General features: G+C 48.1%; 1 protein-coding gene across 1 annotated transcript in view; it reads left to right on the top strand.

Moving 5' to 3' along the window:
* Positions 1-4,806: 4,806 nt before the first annotated feature.
* SRC (SRC proto-oncogene, non-receptor tyrosine kinase) overlaps positions 4,807-15,418 on the top strand; it is a 33,034-nt gene continuing 22,422 nt past the window's right edge. Inside the window, exon 1 of the mRNA XM_007077699.3 lies at positions 4,807-4,845. The gene's annotated coding sequence lies outside the window, so the exon portion shown is untranslated. The remainder of the gene's footprint in view (positions 4,846-15,418) is intronic.

The raw sequence follows: 15,418 nt of genomic DNA, 5'->3' as shown, positions 1-15,418 counted from the left end.
GGGGGGTCAGAAGCTCTGCCACAGGGACACGCCAGGCAGGGGCAGGAGAGAGCAGTGGTCGGGATATAGGCTGTGGGATTTGACAGACCCAGGGCCGAGGCCTGTACATCTTCATCATATGGGGCCCTGGGTAGGACCCATTCATCCTTCCCTTCCTCCCTCCCTTCCTTCAGCTCTTCCTCCCTTTTTCCCTCCCTCCCTCCCTCCTTGCACTGGAGTTTGTGAAGTCTCAAGGGAGGCAGGTGGTATAGCTTTGGGGAGGTGACAGCATGTGCAAAGTCTGAAGGCTAGGGGGTGATTACAAGTTAAAGGGAGGGGCGGGGGGTAGGGGGGAAAGAGAACGCAGCAGGCCTCGATCCTGTGAGCAGCAGGTAGGAGCTTTGAAGCCATCTTGCTGACTACTGTCCCCAGCCTCAGGCTCAGATGCTCCCTCCCTCAGAGGTCTGCCAGAGGCATCATGTCGTGCATAAGTAAATGGAGGACTGGACTTCCTGAGGTCACACATCGGGGACGGGCCACCTGTGTGTGGGCTTGGAGATTGGAGGAGGGGGAGTGGAACTCAGGGCTGACCGTGTGGCAGGGCCAGGCCACCAGGTGCTCCTGCCCACCAGTGTCACTGGAGGGAGTTCCTGCATGGGTGTGGGTGGGGAGGAGGGGGGGCACTGTGTGTTCCCGGAGCAGAGAGGCAGGGTTGCTGGCAGGGAACAGCGAACACTGTGAGCCCCTGAAGGCAGTGGGCAGAGGCTGCTGGCTGGCGGTTGTCCCCCCAAGCCCATCAGCCATCACCCATCAGCCAGTGGGGGTGGGGCAGCTGGGAGCCCAGGGAGAGATGACCTTGGAGAGGCTTGTTATCTCAGTGGCAAGGGGTGGCGGTGGGGTGGGGATGGAAGGTTGGGATCTATCTGCTAAGGAATCCTTGGCATGCCAGGGTCTCTGTTTGGGTGCAGATACTGAGCCCCGAGGTGGGGGTGTGACTTGCCTGAGGTCACATGGTGATTCTGATGGAGGCCTTCCGCTCTCAGCCAGGTGGTACCTGGCTGGGTCCCTGAGACCCGCCTGTATTGGGCCTGGTGCCTTGAGAATCTTCTCTTCAGTCCCAGTGCCCACACCCTCATCCAGGGGCCGGCCCCGCCTCGCCGTATGACCTGGGGCTGGGTGCCCCTCCAGAGTCTCAGCTCTTGGTCTGTGAATGGGGATATCTCACAAAGCCTCCCTGACACCAGGGCTGTGACCCCCTGGCCTGTGAGCCTGCCCACCTGCTGGCAAAGGCCGCTTGGCCTCGACTCTGGGGTAGAGGCTACAGTAGGGTATAGGGTGGGTGAGACCTTCTAAGCCTGCCGCCCTCACCGGCCCTGGGAGGCTCCAGTGGGCAGGAGGACCAGTAGCCCCCTTCCAGTGACCTCCCTCTCAGGCCTTGGTGGAGGGGGATGGTGGGAAGTAGGTGTGGGAAAGATGGAGCCACCCACTGTGTGCTTGTCTTTCCCCCCATTTTGCTGTTGGGGAGACTGAGGCTACATGGTTTACACTGATCTTACACTCCCTTTGGGCCTTCCCAAGCAGTCCCTTCTGCCTGGATCATACTTCCCCTCCCTCTTTTCACACACTGCCCAGCCTTCAGACCTCAGCTGAGATGTCCCCTCCTCTGGGAAGTCCACCATGGTTTAGGCCCCCTCTTGCCCCTCTAGCCCTCTAGAGTTCGAGATGACTGTGCTTTGCCAGGGTTACTGTGGGATGAAGGCTCAGTAACCTTACTTTGCCCTTCTCTACACCCTCAGGGGCCTGAGAAAACCTTCATGGCCTCTCAGTGTTTCAGGACCTTCTGATCTAGGTTGCTGGATAGATCCTCTCGGGGCCTCCTTCAGACCTCCTCGGGCCTGGGCCAAAGACCAGCAGTGGCCCGGTTAAGCTGGGACCCACACAGTCAGGCCTCTCACTCAATAACCCCCTGCACATGTGACCTTCCTGCCTCAAAGCCTTTGCACATGCTGTGCCAACCTCCTAGACTGCCCTTCCCTTGCCTGCCTCCTTATTGGTCCAGTGGAGAGAGAATGGGCTTTGGTATCACTCAGATCTGGGTTGGCACCTGGGTCTCCATTTCCTGGCTGGGCAACTTCCTGGAGACTTTATGTTCTCATGTGTGACATGAGTGTGGCCATGGCTCACTTCAGGGCTCTTGGAAGCATTTGAAGGGGTAGCATGAACCCTAGGTGGGAGGATGTGAGGGGGAAGCGTGTGGCCATCAGCATGCCCCATTCCACCCTGCCAGCCTGCATTGGAGCAGCTGGTGGCATGGAGTTTTCTGGAGAGGGAGCCGAGGTGGCCCTAGACCCGACCGAGAAGACCCCCGCCATAGGCTCCTTCCCTTTAGGGAGAAGCTCAGAGAGGAAGGGACTTGCCAATCGGCTGCTAAGAGGTGAGATTTTAGTCACACCATTTAATCTGTCTGTGCTTCAGTTAAGAATGACACATAGTAGGTCCTAAGTAAATACTAGCTGTTACTACTGTCATTGTTCATATTCCCCCACTCTGAACCCAGGGTCCTTTCCATGTTCTGAAACCACTTGTAGAAAAACACCCCCGTATGACAGGTAATTGCTTTGAGAGTGTGAAGGAAAAAAGGAATCAGGTGAAGATCCCAGCCTGGGGGTAGGAGGGAGCTTCTGTTCTAGTGGAGGGGGGGTGGTGCGTAGGGGAGACAGGAGAGGAATTCAGCCCCCATCTATGAAATGGGACCGTTGGACTGGCATCCTCGCCGTGCTGCCCCGGCCTCAGCTTCCTCCTCTGGGGACAGGCCAGTGCTTGTGGCACTAGCCCTATGGAGCTATTGTGAGGAGGGAGGAGGCATCAGTTGGGGACCCAGCCTTGGAGGCTCGGAGGGGTCAGTTGTTCACTCTGTAAGTGGTCCTTGGGCTGTGTGGCCTTAGGTCAGCCATTCTCCCTGTCCTGGCTTCCATTTCCCCTTATGGAAAATGACTGGCCAGGGAGCCCTGCTTAGTCCCCGTTATGTGGACTTACCTGCAAGAGTCCAGCTGGGACCAGTGGCCTTGGAGAGAGGGGCTGACAACAGCCCGGGGCCAGGAGAGCCAGGATCCCCAGCTGGCCCTCTTTTGTCTTGGATGGTGTCCTGGGCCCTGACTTGGCTTCTCTGAGCCTTCCTCTGTCCCCTCCTCTAAAAGAGGGGACTGACTGTCCCTGCATAGATGGGGCCTGGTGAGAACCAGAGAGCTAAGCAATAATGGAAACAGTCATGTTCGTAATAGGAAGGGCCCCGTTTATTAAGCATGGCCTGTGTGCTCAGGGCTCTGAGTGGTTAGCTCACTCGCCTGTGCGACTACCTGGGGGTGACCGTGGCATCTCCATGGTACTGAGGGAGTCTTTGGTCAATTTACCCAGAGTCCTCCCATGGGCTGCAGCAGGGCGCCCCCTAACCACGATGCTGTAGCCCACTTGGGTCAGGCAGGTGCCTGCTGGGGCCTTTCTGGTCCCCTCCTTCCAGAGGCAGGACTGATGGCTGCCAGCGGGCTGTTTCCCTCCCCCCCCCACCTCCTCCCTCCTCCCTGCCAACACGTTCCTGACACAGCCTCCACCACCCACCCACCCATTCATCCTGCCCCTGATTGGGCCACTGTTATCAGGAGACACTCCTGGACTGGCTGAGAAGAGCTCTCACCTTGCCCTTCTGAGGGGGGTTGTGACTGCTGATCTAGGCCCTGCTGGTGGCTCCCTTGGGGGGTGGGCCCTGGGACAGGAGGCTGCAGAGCCTAGACAGTTCAAGTCTACTTGCTGATGCTGTCTCTTATGAGTGCTGTGACCTTAGGCAAGCAACTTGACCTCTCTGTGCCTCAGTTTTCTCCTCTGCAAAACGGAGCTGACCATACAGGGCCGCAGTAGGTTCATCTGGACTCATGCATGTGGTGTCCTACTTAGCCTGGTGCCCGAGACGTACAGGAGTCTCTCTGCCCATTAACAAGCTGTTGCTAGCATTGGAGAATCAATTGTCCCTCCTTTTTTGTGGGGCCCCCAGTTTGGATGGCACTGTGTCTCCCTTCTGATGAGTGCACGTCAGGAGGGCCCCGCGGGCATTTTCTTCTTCAGGCCCGTGGGACGAGTGAGAGGGCAGAGCTGAGAGGCTCTTTTCAGAAGTTGAGAATGTGCTGTGTGATCTTGGGCAGCCCCTATCCCTCTCTGAGCCTCCTTTTCTTGGTCCGTTCTCTTGAGCAGTTGGATGTGGGTGAGGCTCTGCCTCAGCCCCTTCTTGTCCCCATCACTGTACTCTCTATAATTCCTCCTTTGGCTGGTCTAGCTACTTGGCTTTTGTCTTTCACTCTTCAGTGCCTGGCGCATAGCAGGTGCTCAGCTAAGCTTTGTTGAAGAAGCCAACCAATGCACAACGATTGAGTGAATACCCAGGGCTCTCCTATTTCCAGGTCTTTGTGTGAATGGCTCCCTTTGCCAGGAACACCGGCCCTAGTCATCTCTGCTTGTAGAATTCCTCATCCTTGAAGTCCCTTCTCAGATGCTGCCTCTCCCGGCTTCTCCCAGTCAGAGAGGGTTGCTGGTGCTCTGCACACTTGGTCTGAGGCTCTCTGCTCAGAGATGTGGATGGAGACCTGTTATCATCCAACTCGTGTACATAGTAACGTATTCATAAACAACAAGGACCACGCGCTGACGAGGCACCAGGCACAGGGGGGAGCCTTGCGCAAGGGTTGTCTTATTTCATCCTCCACGACAACCTTGAAGGTAGACATTATTATTATCCCTCCCTTTGCAGATCACAGAAGCTCAGAGAAGTGAAGTGACTTTCCCAGCTATGAGAGAGAGTGCACCAGGATTTGAAACCAGGTAAGACTGTGTTTTTTCTTAAAAACAAAAGGAAAACCATTAACACACATAGCAAAAAATAATTCAAACAGTCCAAAGGAAGACAGGGTAAAGCCTCTCTTTGCAGCCACATCTCCTTGCCCAAGGCAGGCACTGGGAGGGGTTTCTGGCGTGTCCTTTTAGGGAGAGGCAGACGTATACAAGCATGTATGTTAGAAAACAAACACAAACACATTGTAACATGTGGTATGTCCTGTTCCACACCTGTTTTTTCTTCACGTGTACCTTGAGGATCATTTGTGCTACTGCTTTCTTTTTCATGGTTGAATGGTGTTCTAGCATGCGCTGTGTGGATGGAGACCGTGCTTTACTTCGTTGGCGAAGAATATTTTGGTTGTTTCCAGCCTTTTGCTTATTGTAGACAGTTCTGCAATGAATATCCTCCATCATACACTTCATATTCATGTGCGAGGGTTCCTCTGGGATTAATCCCAAACTGCAGGGTCGGGGAGCATGCGCGGTTGCAATTTTGATGGAGATTGCCAGAGCTTATGATCATGCACCCTCACACCGCATCCTCTGACCCCCCCACCAGTGCGGGTTGCTATAATTTTGGGGTCTTGGCCAATCCGACAGTTGAACAGTGGCCTCTGCTAGTGTTTGTTTGCTTTTTTTTTTTTTTTTAATATCACAGCTTTATTGAGATATAATTCACAGACCAAACAATTCACCCATTTAAAATGTGCAATTTAATGGCTTTTAGTATATTCACAGAGTTGTGTAACTATTACCACAATGAATTTAGAACTTTTTTCATTTTTCTTGTTTTAAAGTTTATTTATTCATTTTTGAGAGAGAGAGAGAGAGAGAGAGAGAGAGAGAGAGAGAGAGGATCCCAAGCAGGCTCTGCACTGGCAGTGCAGGGCCCGACGCAGGGCTCAAACTCATGAAGTGTGAGATCATGATCTGAACTGAAACCAAGAATTAGACCCTTAACTGACTGAGCCACCCAGGTGCCCCTAGAACATTTTTATTACCCCAGAAAGAAACTGTGTGCCCATTAGTCACTCCCCACTCTCCTCAAACGTTTCTCCCCTAGCCCCAGACAACAACAAATCTTCCTGTTTCTATAGACTTGCCTAGTCTAGACCTTTTATATAAATGGAATCATACAATACATGGTCTTCTATGCCTGGCTTCTTTCACTTAGCATCATGTCTTCAAGATTCTTCCATGTTATAACATGTTATCAGGACTTCATTCCTTTTTCTTGCCAAATAATACTCCATTGTCTGCATCTCCTTCATGATTAATGATATCGAGCATCTTTTCATGCAGTTATTGGCCATTTGTAGATCTTCTTTGGAGAAATATCCGTTCAAATCCTTTGCCCATTTTTTAATTGGATTGTTTGTCTTTTTGTTGTTGAGTTATACAAGTTCTCTATATATTCTAGATGCAGATCTCTTATCATATATATGGTTTGCAAATATTTTTCCCATTCTGTGAATTCTTTTTATCTCCTTGATGGTGTCTTTTGGACACAGAGGTTTTAAATTTTGATGATGTCCAGTTTATCCATTTTTTCTTTTGTTGCTTCTGCCCTGGGTGTCATATCTAAGAAACCAAAATCATAAAATTTATACCTGTATTTTCTTATAAGAATGTTTTCAGTTTTACCTTTCATATTTAGGTTTGCAATCCATTTTTAATTTTTTTAATTAAAAAAATTTTTTTTAATGTTTATTTATTTTTGAGATGGTGGGGGGTGGGTGGGTAGGGGCAGAGAGAGAGGGAGACACAAAATCCAAAGCAGGCTCCAGGCTCTGAGCTTGCACAGAGCCCAACACAGGGCTCGAACCCATGAACCATGAGATCATCACCCGAGCTGAAGTCTGGCATTTAACTAACTGAGCCACCCAGGCCCCCCTCGTGATCCATTTTGAATTGATTTTTAGTGTAGGGTCTGAGGAAGGTGTCCAGTTTCCTTCTTTTGCATGTGTCTGTCCAGTTTTTCCTGTAACATTTGTTGAAAAGACTGTTTTATCTCCATTGTGTGGTGTTGGCATATGCTTGTCAAAACTCCTTTGACTGTAAATGTGAGGGTTTATTTCTGTCCCTCAATTCAATCCCATTGATGTATACATCTGTCCTTATGCCGGTACCATGGTGTCTTTTTAGAAAAAAAAATTTTCTTTTAAGTAATCTCTACCTCCAATATGGGGCTTGAACTCACCATCCTGAGATCCAGAGTCCCATGTTGTACTGAGTAAGCCAGCCAGGGGCCCCATGGTGTCTTGATTACTGGAGTTTTTCCACAAGCTCTGAAATTAAAATGAATGAGCCCTCAAGCTTTGTTTTTCTTTTTCAAGATTGTTTTGGCTATTCTGGGTCCCTTGACTTTCCATATGAATTTTAGGACCAATTTGTCAATTTTTGCAAAGAAGATAGCTGGGATTTTGATAGGGATTACGTTGACTCTGTAGATCAGTTTGGGGAATATTACCATTTTAGCAATGTTTAGTCTTCCAATCCATGAACATGGGATGTCTTTCCATTTATTTAGATTTTCCTTAATTTCTTTCAATAATTTTTGAATTTTGCACTTCTTTGGCTATTCCTATTCCCAAATATTCTTTTGATATTGTAAATTGTTTTCTTAATTTTCTTTTTGGACTATTCATTAGCGTATAGAAATAGAATTTATTTTTTATATATTGATCTTGTACTTTGCAACCTCGGTGAATTTGTTTATTAATTCTGATCATTTTTTAGTGGAATCCTTAGGAATTTCTGTATACAAGATCATATCATCTGCAAACAGGGTGAGCTTTACTTTTTCCTTTCCAATCTGGATGCCTTTTATTTCATCTTCTTCTCGACTGCCCTTGTTGGAACTTCCAGTGCAATGTTAAAGAGAAGTTGTAAGAGTGGACATCCTTATCTCATTCCTGATCAGTCCTCAACACCATTAAGTATGATGTTGAATATGAATTTTTCATAGGTGCCCTTTATCAGATTCCCTTCCAGGGAATTTGTTGAGGTTTTTGTCATGAAAGGGTGTTGGATTTTGTCAAATGCCTTTCCTGCATCTATTGAGGTTATGGTGTGGTTTTTGTCCTTTATTCTATTGGTATGGTGTGTTACATTAGTCGATTTTCAGGAAGTTAAACCAGTCTCGTATTCTTGGAGTAAATCTCACTTGGTCATGATGTATAATTCTTTTTATATGTTGTCGAATCCAGTTTGCTAGTATTTTATTAAAGATTTTTGTATCTTATATTCATAAGATATAGCAGTCTGTAGATTTCTCCTTTTTTGGTTTTTAATGATGTCTTTGTCTGGTTTTGGTATTAGGGTAATATTGGCTTCATAGAATGAGTTGGGTGGTGTTCCTAGCGAATCCTTGGTATTAATTCTTCTTTAAATGTTTGATAGAATTCACCAGTGAAGCCAACTGGGTCTGGGTCTGTATTTGTGAGAAGTTTTTAAATTACTAATTTAATCTCTTTTTCCTAGTTTTAGCTTTATTCCAATTTTCTATTGATTAGTTTTAGTTTTTTTTAAGGAGTTTGTCAATTTCATCCAAGTTATGTTATTTGTTGGAATAGCACTATTCATAGCTTCCCCTTATAACCTTGCTTTATTTCTATAAGGTCTGTAGTAGTATCCTCTCTTTCATTCCTGTTTTTAGTCATTTGAGTCTTCTCTCTGATTTTCTTGTTCAGTCTAGCTAAAGGTTTGTCAATTTTGTCAATCTTTTCAAAGAACCAACTTTTGGTTTTGTTGATTTTCTCTGTTGTTTTTATTTTCTATGCCATTAATTTCTGCCCTAATCTTTATTTCCTTTCTTTTACTTGCTTTAGGGTTTGTTTGCTTTTCTTTTCTGTTGTGTTAAGGTGGAAGGTTAGGTTATTGGCTTGAGATTTTCCGTCTTTTTTTTTTTTTTAATTTGAGAGAGAGAGAGAGAGAGAGAAAGAACACAAGCAGGAGAGAGGGGCAAAGGGAGAGAGAGAGAGAAAGAGAGAGAGAGAGAAAGAGTCTTAAACAGGCTCCATGCTGATGTGGGGCTTGATCCCATGACCCTGGGATCATGACCTGAGCCAAAATCAAGAATTGGATGCTCAACTCACTGAGCCACCCAGACATCCCTTTCCTCTTTTTAATTTATTTTTTTCTTCTTTTTTAAAAAAAAAAAATTTTTTTTAACGTTTTTATTCATTTTTGAGACAGAGAGAGACAGAGCATGAATGGGGGAGGGTCAGAGAGAGGGAGACACAGAATCCGAAACAGGCTCTGGGCTCTGAGCTGTCAGCACAGGGGCCCGATGCGGGGCTCGAACTCACGGACCGCGAGATCGTGACCTGAGCCGAAGTCGGCACTCAACCGACTGAGCCACCCAGGCGCCCCTCTTCTTTTTTAATATAGGTATTCATACTTACAAATCTCCCTTCAAGTTCTACTTTATTGCATCCCATACATTTTGATATGTGGTGTCATCATGTTTATTCACCTCAAAGTATTTTCTATTGTTTTGATGATTTCTTTGACTCATTGGTTACTGAGGAAGGTATTAATTTTTACATATTTGTATTTCTGTTACTGATTTCTTAATTCATTCTATTGTGAAGGGAAACGTAGTTTGTATGATTTCACTCCTTTTAAATTTATTGAGGCTTAGAATATGGTCTGTCCCAGAGAATGTTCTGTGCACTTGAGAAGAATGTATATTCTGCTGTGGTCAGGGAGCTTGTGTAGTTTTAATTTGCATTAATATATATATATTTTTAAAAAGTTTATTTGTTTATTTTGAGAGAGAGAGAGAGAGAGAGAGAAATTTAGAGTGTGAGCAGGGGAGGAGCAGAGAGAGAGGAAGACAGAGAATCCCAGGCAGGCTCTGTGCTGACAGTGTGGAGCCTGACATGGGGCTCAAACCCACAAAGCATGAGATCATGACCTGAGCTGAAATCAAGAGTCAGATGCTCAACTGACTGAGCCACACAGGCGTCCCTGATTTACATTTCTCTTATAAATGAGGCTGAACATCTTGTCATATGTTGAAGAGCTGTTTGGCTTGCTGTAAACTATCTGGTTATTTTGCTTATTTTGTGGGAGCTCATTATATATTAAGGGGTAAACCCTTGTCTATCATATGAGTTGCAAATATTTTTCTTAGTGTTATTTGCCTTTTGAATTTGTTTATGATATTTATTGAGCCATGCAGACATTGTAGGTTTTTATGTAGATAGATTTATCATTTTTTTTAATGTTTACTTGTTTTTGAGAGAGAGAGAGAGTGAGAGCACACGTAAGTGGGGGAGGGGCAGAGAGAGAGGGAGACACTGAATCCGAAGCAGGCTCCAGGCTCTGAGCTGTCAGCACAGAACCCGACATAGGGCTCGAACCCATGCACTTGTGACGTGCTGACCTGAGGTGAAGTCAGATGCTTAACCTACTGAGCCACCCAGGTGCCCTGATAGATTTATCATTTTAAAAATGACTTTTAGGTTTGGGGTCTCTGGGTCGCGCAGTTTGTTGAGTGGCCGACTCTTGATCTTGGCTCAGGTCATGATCTCATGGTTTGTGAGTTAAAGCCCTGTATCAGGCTTTGTATCAGTGGTGCAGAGCCTGCTTGGAATTCTCTCTCTCTCTCTCTCTCTCTCTCTCTCTCTCTCTCTCTCTCTCTTTCTCCCTCCCCCTCCGTCCCTCCCTCCTTCTGTCTCTCTCTGCCTGTCTCCGACTTGTGCTGTCTCTCTCTCTCTCAAAATAAATAAATAAACTTAAAAAAATGATTTTTAGGTTTTGTGCCATGTTAAGAAATGTTTTTCTCGTTCTGAGATTAGAAAATTTATTCTCTGCTTTCCGTTTGAGAGACTCATGGTTTTATTTTGTGTGGTTTAAATCTGATTGATCTGGGATTTATAGGCATATGGAGTAGGTTCGAAATCTGACTTTAATTTGTTTCCTGACGGCAGGTCATTGATCTCAGCTCTATCTTAAAAATAATCTACCTTTTTTTATACGGGCGTGAAATGCCACCTTTGTTATGTGTTAAATCCCTGTATGTTTGGGAACAATTTTTGGACCCTCTATTCTGTTCCATTGATTTGTTTGTTTTTGTGCTGATATCATACAGTTTAAAAAAAAATTTTTTTTTAGTGTTTATTTATTTTTGAGAGAGACAGAGAGAGAGTGCAAGCTAGGGAGGGGCAGAGAGAGAGGGAGACACAGAATCCGAAGCAGGCTCCAGGCTCTGAGCTGTCAGCACACAGCCCGACGTGGGGCTCGATCTCACAAACCGTGAGTTCATGACCTGAGCCGAGATCAAGAGTTGGATGCCTAACAACTGAGCCACCCAGGCACCCTGATTTTATTTTCTGATCGCTGTTGGCATATGGATACATTGTGGATTTGGAGGTATTAGCTTTTAATTTCCTTCCACTGAATTTGCTTTTTGTTTAGTGGTTTTGCAGCAGATTCTCTTGGATTTCCCAGATCTGCACGGGTAACATCTGCAAATGATGATACTTGTCTTCTCTTTTCTAATTCCCCTTTATTACTTCCCTTTCTTGTTCTTAGCTCATTGGATTGGCAAGGATCTCAGAGCAAGGTTAACTCGTGGACACACTTGTCTTTTCTGAACTCTTTCCCCGCGAAGTGGCTTTTCTAGGCCTGGGGTCCTAAGGAACTCCGCCAGACAATCCCTCTAGGGCCGTGCACAGAGCTTGGCACGTAGTAGGAATCTGGGAAGCTTTTGCCTCATTGGAGGAATGATTACAAAAGACAGCAAGGATCTAAAAAAGGTTTTCCGCAGTAATGATGATGGTAGCTGGTGTTTATTGAGCACTTCCTATCTGCGAGGCACTATTAAGTATTACCTCATGTTTTCTCACAACGAGGCTAGCTGTGTGGGAACAATTGTGCGGATTCCCATTTTTGAGAAGGGGTAGACTGAGGCCCCCTTGAGGCTGCATGACTAGGACGCGGCAAGGCGGCATCTGAACCTGGCGCTCTGGCTCCAGGCTTATATTTTTGTGATGCTTCTGCTTCCCAGGAGCGTCCAGAGTTATGGACGATGATATCAGAGGTTGGCCTCTGACCCCTGTGTTGCCTCTGTGTCAGGGAGGCGGAGGTGGTGGAGTGGTAGGTGCGCCTGGGGCGGTGAGGGCTGCCCGCACAGCACGCCGTACGTCACTCTCCTGGACCTCGAGCACGCCAACCCCGGTGCCCTCACTTGCTGCATGGCCTCGGGCAAGGTTTAGCTTCTTTGAACCTTGGTTCTGCCTGTCAAGTGGGCACCGTTGGAGCCCCTACTTCACTGTGCTGTCAGGACAACGGCGCATCCGCTGCCTGTAAAGTTCCCAGAGCTGTGTGTGGCATTCAAGGCCTGGCCACCTGACTGCCGCCTCCTCTCGCATTGTTCCTCTCATCCCCGGTAATGATAACAACGACAGCGAACAACATCGGGTGCTGTTTATTGAGCATTTATTCTGCGCCTGGCACATGGACTCTCTCTTTAATTCCCAGATATTAGGCTTATTATTATCCCCATTTTAAAGAAACTGAGGGGCGATGTGACTTGCCCAAGAAGATGTAGCTAGTAAGTAGTAGAGGCAGGATTTGAACCCAGGCCCGACTGGATTCCTCACTCTCAACTCCTAATCCCCTGGCCTCCTTTTGCCCTGACAATAGTGGAGGTGACGCTCTTCAGAGTAGGGAATGAAGGGGTGGGTATGCCGTGACCGGACCACAGTTTATTCCCCAGCCTCTTCTGGATGTTGTAAACATCTGTGTGCCTGGGGAGGGGCGAGGGGGGAGAGTGTGGTGCCCTCCAGCAGGGGGGCCATGGGAGAGAGGATTCGGCTTCATCCAGAGGGGAGTGGTGGGAAACTCTTCAGTGTTGTTGTTTTTTTTTAAGTCTCATTAAAAGACAGTTTTTGACAAGGTAATTTCTAAATGTCAAGTGATACAGCAGATACGTACAGTAAAAAAGGGATTTTCCCCTCCCCATCCCACATCTTTTGGACGAAACACTGTGAAGAATTTGGAATCCTTCCAGAACTTTCTCTACAGCTCTATAGCACGTGCTCTCATAGACACACTTACGCACATGCTAGTTTCCTTCACAGAAATCATTGCACATACGTGTGCTATGTGTGCGTGGTGAGCACAGGCTCATTTACTCTTCCCGCTAACCCCACGACTTCGGTAGCATTATTGTCCTCATTTTCCAACTGTGGAAACTGAGGTCGCGAGAGGCCCAGAGGACGTTCTGCGCTGGCAGCTTCCTCTCTTCACAGCGCATCTCCTCAGGCCACTGAGCTCTCGTTCTGTTTGATCAGCTGCACGGCTGTCCACTCCACGAACAGACCATCGTTTCTTTATCCAGCCCCTCTCTCACGAGCACGTAGGTCATTTCCGGTTTTCCACGGAGAGTGCTAAGCAGAGGAGGCCCCCGCCGTCTGTGTGGTTTACAGGGACGCCTCTGGCTACAGGGAGGAGGGTGCAAGCAGGGCCAGACTCCTGCATCCAGGCCCAGGCAGACGGGTGCCTGGCTGAGGGAATGGAGAGAGGGTTGGGGGAGGCATACATTTGAGGAAGATTTGGGGAGGTGGGAGAGCCAGAGCGGAGACGGTGACAGGTGACACGGGGCTGGGGCTACAGCCTTGAGGGGAGACACCAAGTCAGCCTGGGGCCCCTGGGGCAGAAAAGGCTGGGGCGGACAGGGGGCAAGCATTGCAGGCCTGCTTCCCGGCACCTCCCGTGCACAAGCCCTCAGTCTGGAGACTGTGGTCAGGAGGCTGAGGTTAGGAGCGGCTCCCCAGAGGAAAGGGGCCTCCTTCCTCTGGGAACCTCAGGCACCCCCCAGTATGGAGGCCTCGCCACTTCCCCTTGGCCCCACAAGGGTCTATCTGTATCTCAGAGTGTGCAAGTGGCGGAAGAGATGTGGGGTTGGCTCCTCTCGAATGGGCAACTCATGGTGACTTGGCGTTTGGGCCCCAGAACCAAAAGGCCCTGAGACAGCATCCTGCCTCAAGAAAGGAGCCCCGGGGTCTGGGAGGGTGGTGTCTCCTGAGGTCACATAGCCCCTGGCAGCAGCCCTGCAGGGGACTAGACCCCACCCTAAATGTGCCTGTCCTTCCTTGAGCACATTCTGCTTTGTTGAAGCCAGAAACCTCTGGCTTTCTCTGGGAAGGGAGCTGCCTTATCTGCTCGTGCCCCATCCACCAAGGGCATCTGACTATTCCACGTGAGAGAGGTCCCGAGGGCAAGGAGGTGGGGCCACGAGTTCCCCCAGTAGACCCCATGAACAAGCCCCTGATTCCTGCCTGTCCAGTGTGGTTCCCTGTCCCCTTTCCCCCTCCCCGTGTGACCTCAGATAAGTTCCTCAATCTCTCTGTGCCTCAGTTTCTTCCTCGGTAAAATAGGAAAACTATTAGTATCTGCCTTCTAGATTATCATGAGGATTTCATGAATGAGTATTTGCAAACTGCTTGGAGCAGGGCCTAAGGTCCAGGCCCTGGGAGTTTTTGAACATCCGGGAATGATACTTGGTCTCCACAACATGACATGACAGGAACAAAGCAGGATGCAAACCATGTCTATGCTCATTTAGTCTTTTGTCTGTTCTGCACATATTTCCGGAACAATTAGTAGGTACCAGGTCTGTCCTGGCCTCGGGGCAGGTGCAGATGGATATGACCCAGTCCTGCCCGCAGGGAGCTTAGACAAGGGCACTAGATGGAGCCCAGTTTTGTTTACAGTCATACATTCCCATGATGCCTGAAGGAAACACAGTGTCACGCCCAGGCGATTGTCTTCTAGGGGCAAGGCTGGCAAAGTGCCGCTCTGTCCTGAGCATGTGCTGTGTGCTTTCCTCGCTGATTCTCTCAAGAGCCCTGTCATGTGGGCACTGTTTTTCTTCCTGACTGCCAGAGGAGGAAACTGAGGCCCCGGTCCCATGCTGGGATGGTAGGGCTGGGATTCAAACACTCTAGTACTCTAGCTCTTAACTTCCACAAGCCTGCCTGTCCACAAACACGTGTTACTTGTATAATCAGATTTAACCACAAAGACCAACAAAACAAATAGAATAGAAACTCCACAAACCAACAAACATTGCAAACAGAGGCCAGGCCACCGTAGCTGGTTTTGAAGGCCCTCTTGTACTTTTTCTCCTGCCCTGGGAGGAGTGGTCTTGGTCAGTATAAGAGATTGGGACCAGGAGCTGTCTTTTCTTCTCCTTGTACCCTCCCAAGAGGGCACGTGCATTTTCTTGGTGCCAGGAGAGTGCTGGCCCTGGTCCAGGCCTGGCTCTCCCTCTTTCTCCACAGCACATTGACCAATTACTCTTTCTCCTGTCCTTGATTACCTCCAGGGACAGGGGGCTCACCCTTCACCGTTTAGTTCATTCTGAAGAAAGTTCAGGCTCCTAGAAAGTGCTCTATTTAAAAAAAAAATTATATTTAAAAAATATATTTTTATAATTTTTATTTCCCCTGAAAGTCTCACAAACAAACGTCCTCTGACACAGGCCTGGCCAGGTCATCTCTGTGTCCCTCTGTAGACTAGCATAGCCCCTGCTGCTCAGTCA

Source organism: Panthera tigris, chromosome A3 (assembly GCF_018350195.1).
Source record: "Panthera tigris isolate Pti1 chromosome A3, P.tigris_Pti1_mat1.1, whole genome shotgun sequence".
NCBI lineage: Eukaryota > Metazoa > Chordata > Mammalia > Carnivora > Felidae > Panthera > Panthera tigris.
The sequence above is the reverse complement of the archived record's forward strand: the minus strand, read 5'-3'. Positions and strand labels throughout refer to the sequence as shown.